The sequence below is a fragment of the Pinus tabuliformis genome, chromosome 5_1, assembly GCF_031772625.1.
Source record: "Pinus tabuliformis cultivar Carrire ecotype Pingquan chromosome 5_1, CPIR1, whole genome shotgun sequence".
NCBI lineage: Eukaryota > Viridiplantae > Streptophyta > Pinopsida > Pinales > Pinaceae > Pinus > Pinus tabuliformis.
This window is the reverse complement of record NC_142305.1, coordinates 339,739,126-339,743,981: the sequence shown is the minus strand read 5'-3', so window position 1 is coordinate 339,743,981 and position 4,856 is coordinate 339,739,126. Positions and strand designations below refer to the sequence as shown.

The following is a 4,856-nucleotide window of genomic DNA, read 5'->3' as shown; positions in this document are numbered from 1 at the left end:
TGATTAAGTGTGTCAAGGACCAACGGTGTTAAAAAAAGAACAAGGTCGAATGACTTCTTTTAAAGGATAACTTGAAAAAAATTGCTTGTAAGTTTAATTTTAATGGCGTAAGCGTATTTGCATCAAGTAATATCCCCCTCTTTATTTGTATTTCAATGCATTTGTCTCAGTGTGTGTCAAGTCAGACTTCAAATGCCAAAGAGCATAAACAACTACATAACAAGAAAGCTAGCAGTCCCAAGTTGTTATATAATGGGAACTTTTACATATAGAATGCATGGTAAATGGACATGGTTGATAGTCTAATGAACTAAATATGTACATTACTACGATTTAGTGGCACTTGCTATGGACATAGGTTCTAAGTTCTAATTCCTAATGCAAATTCTTAGTTTTATGTATTATAAATGATTTAAAATATTGATGAAACAAGCTTCGAAGGCTAAAAATTTTGCATTGTATTTTGAAACAAACTTCTATCTCTATCAATCCTAGGAACTGAAATATTTTTAATGAGGAACATAAGAGAATTTTAGATTGTAGAGTCCTGTTAATAATTAAGGATAAACAACAACCAATGGAATAAGAGAAAAAACACCAAAATGCAATCATGAGATGATTGGACGTGTACATCAATTCTTTGGTATTTCTAATTTATTCAAAATATAACATTAATTTTGATATCTTTGTGAGTTTATGACCATTAAAATTGCCTATCTATGAAGTGATGAGCTCTTCTTTGAAGTGTACATCGATTCTTTGGTATTTCTAAATTATTCATATAACATCAATTTTGATATCTTTATGAGTTTATGACCATTAAAAGTTCCTATTTACGAAGTGATGAGCTCCTCTTCTTATGTAAGTAAGAAATATCTAATTATAATTTAAATAACCAAAATGAAAGTATCCCATACCAACCATAGGATCCATGCCTTCCTTGCTATATTCTATGTTTTGGTTCTTTTGCGCTTCTATGGACAATGTATATGCATCTACAACTTGAATATTCAAAATGAAATTCGTAGCCACTATTAAACCCTACATTCATAAAGAGATTAATAAAACCTATAAACTCTAATTAAGGAAGTCTACTTCACCCTAGAATATACAAAGTATTATAGATTAATATCAACAATTTTTTTTCAAATAGGTTCCTTTAAATTCCAAAGGCATTACGATAGGACTCGAATATTAGGCACCACATGCAACCCACTTTATTGAGAAATACAAGTCTCCAAGACACACAATTAATCACAAGTAGGAAGGAACCTCAAAATCACCTAGACATGCACACCTGGCCCTCACGAAAAGTTCTTTCACTTTATACTGAATTTACATTCGTCCTTATCACTGTCTTTACACTTCCACGTAGTATATTCGTCCTTATCATTCTGCCTTTACACTTCCACGTAGAAATTCAACTTTGTACGCTTCATACATACAGGTTCATCACAACTTTTTTATCACTTCAAAAGTCTTCCAAAATTGAGCCCATAGTTTTGTCACATAGCCCAAAATTGAGCCCATAGTTTTGTCACATAGCCACGTTATAATCAGAGTTCAAAATTTACCCACAACTAAAGAAAGCCAAGCGTGACTTCTGTTGCTAATTTTAATCCGTTAGAAATGTGAATGGACTATAAGGAATCTTTTGACCAATCTGGGAGGCCATAATTTTCTAGCAAATCTTTCGAAGTACTATATTTCGCCCAATTCAACTCATTTATCCTTGTCACGTGGTCCACGTTCTCACCTGTAAATGCCACATACACTTCTCCGACAGACAACAAGGACATATCATTCAGCGTTGAGGACAGTTGATCCAGTTGGCGTCCATGTTTTGCTTTGCCTCCCCAGTCCCCACTTCATTGAAAAAATAACAAACCTATATACGTACATGAAAATTAATAACATTTCTTCGACCATCTAAAAAAATATATATTCTTTTCGATTTAAAATTTTATATATAATTTATAAAAATAATTCCTAAATGCCAGCGAGGACACGAATAAGGATATTTGTTGCCAAAGTATAAGCTCACCCGCCTTGTCGGTTATAGGATGGTCAGCCCATTGTATATAAGAATGCGCCATCGCTGGCAATGATCGTGTGCCGTACGTCCACCCAAAAACCCAACACGCATGTTGCGGTGGGTACCGCCATTAGCGGAAGAATTTTTTTATCGTATTCAGCCCCTTCAGAGTCCCCACTATATATATTTGGAAATCTCAGTTATCGATTCAGGCATCACTTCTCACACTAGATATCAGTTCAGGTGAAATCTACTTATCTGAAGCAACAGTTTATTTCTTTGTAAAATGGTGCCTGTAACGCTGGCCACGATGTTCAGTTTCTTGTTCATAATTTGTGCTGCTTATGCACTAGATAGTAGCTGGCAATCTGCACATGCTACGTTTTATGGCGGCAGCGATGCGTCGGGCACAATGGGTAAGTTCATACCTCCACAAAACTCCAGTCCTCTGGACGTCTGGTTGGGCTTAGAAAAGGGCTCAAAACTATTAGCTTTGCAGTTTCAGCTTCAGATTAACAATTTAATACAATATGTTAGCTAACCAAATCGATGGTGAAATTAATTTGACAGGCGGTGCGTGCGGATACGGTAACCTATATAGCCAAGGCTATGGAACGAACACTGCAGCCCTGAGCACGGCACTTTTCAACGATGGTGCTACTTGTGGAGCTTGCTACGAAATTAAGTGCAACCACGAGTCCGACCCTCAGTGGTGTCTACCGGGCACTGTGACAATTACTGCTACTAACCTCTGTCCCCCTAACTCTGCTCTTCCCAACGACAATGGTGGATGGTGCAATCCACCTCTTCAACACTTCGACATGGCTCAACCTGCTTTTCAACATATTGCCATATACAGAAGTGGTATTGTTCCAGTCATGTTCAGAAGGTAATTAATTATTACCCTAGTTAGTCTGTGAACACTATATTCCTATTTTTCATTCCTGAAAATTTATTCCCAACTTCACTTTAATTGGGATGAAATCCTAACTGGCAAGGTTAATTTCTATGTATGCAGAGTATCATGCGTGAGGAAAGGTGGAGTTCGATTCACGATCAATGGGCACTCCTACTTCAATTTGGTACTGATTACAAACGTAGGAGGTGCAGGCGGTTTCCATCAAAGGTTCCAACACTGGTTGGCAAGCAATGTCCCGCAACTGGGGACAGAATTGGCAGAGCAACTCCTATTTGAATGGGCAGACTCTCTCTTTCCAGGTCACCACCAGCGATGGGAGAACCATCACTTCCTATAACGTCGCTCCGGCAAATTGACAGTTCGGACAGACATTTCAAGCACTGCAATTTTAACCCACTTTCTTCTGCATCAAAACTAACCTGTCCGAGAGTACAGTAGGCAGTATTCCTCGTGTTGAACCAAGGATACCAGGATTGCCACCCATCTCTAATTGTTTCTGCTGTATAGAATTGATATTCATTTACTGTATATTGCCGCGCTGACTGGACGCGGTGATATATTGTATCAGTGACATATTTCTCATAAATTCCGTAAATGGGCGCTTTTATATTTTCATCGTTATCGTTGATGGCAATTACTGGAGATTTTCATTGCTTCTACTCGCGCGTTCTCTCTATGTATGTGGTGATTGAGTGAATTGATTTTGATAGCCTTCGGACTCATTAATTGAAGAAAAGGGTTTTACGTGATCATATATATAGGGAACGGATGGAGCTTGGACAAATTTATTTCCCAGGTCAGTGAAAGTGCTGGAGACGTTCAAAGCCCTCTGCGATTTTCTGGCCGGTACTGTGAAATTAGCAATATTATCTAATATTTTACTGCAAGAAATATTCTGGTTTCCTAATGCCTTGCTAAATTTCCAATACTTGTTTCACTGGTGACTTAGCGGTTGTTCGGAAGTTTCTGTCGTTTGAAACTTTGAAGGCATGATACGCTATAGCACCCATCACCACGGCAGAGGAACTCGAACTCTTTTCTATTGACGACCTAACAATGCAGTGCTGGCTATATTTTACAATTTTTCTAACCAAGACCAAACGATCCAATGCTTGCTACGAGCTCAATGCAACCGTCTCTCATTTCATGAAAGAAATTAGTTGGCCGTAATAGGTCACACATATAACAATGAAAACAAAATCATTAAAAACACAATAGCCTTAATAGTCTTTCGATACATTCCAATTTCAAAACTCAGAATCAATATTCTTCAGCCACAAAATTCTTATAATTTTTTTTTCAACTTTGTACGCTTCATACATACAGGTTCATTATATCACTTTTTATACCTCTTGTAAATTCTTGCCTCCTAAAAACTACAAAATTTGGCCCCATAGTTTTGTCACGTATCCATTTTATAATCAGAATTCAACATTTACCCACAGCTAAAGAAAGCTTTACACAGGTGACATTTGTTGGAAGCACTACATAAGCTTTGATCGCGTTTGACGAGTTTAATAAATGAAAAAGAACCGCCGAGTGTGATTATCTGTCACTAACTTTCATCGTCTATAAATGTGAATGGAATATAATTAATCTTTTGACCAATATGGGAGGGCCATATTTTTTGGAAATCGTTTGAGTATAGTGTTTGGATTTGTGTTTTTTTTTTTTTTTTGGAAATTTTTGGTGGGTTTTTTCGTTTAATTTCTCTAAAATCTGGCAGGAATTTATTGAAATTACAATTTTGATGAATAACCCATCCAAAAGCTGTAGTAGTTTTCCAGGGTGTTGAATCTATATATATAATCAAAAACATAGTTTAAATAACACAATTCAAGATTTCACCTCAAATATTTTTGGTGGGTTTTTCTGATCTAATATCCCTAAAATTGTTGAAAT

The 4,856-nt window shown here is 36.7% G+C and overlaps 1 pseudogene across 1 annotated transcript; it reads left to right on the top strand.

Annotated features, from left to right (window-relative positions):
* Nucleotides 1-2,273: 2,273 nt before the first annotated feature.
* Nucleotides 2,274-3,667, top strand: LOC149164822 (expansin-A2-like; annotated as a pseudogene). Its single transcript, XR_016260282.1, has 3 exons — nucleotides 2,274-2,451; nucleotides 2,606-2,924; nucleotides 3,054-3,667. The product of XR_016260282.1 is annotated as an expansin-A2-like (transcript).
* The last annotated feature ends 1,189 nt before the right edge of the window (nucleotides 3,668-4,856 follow it).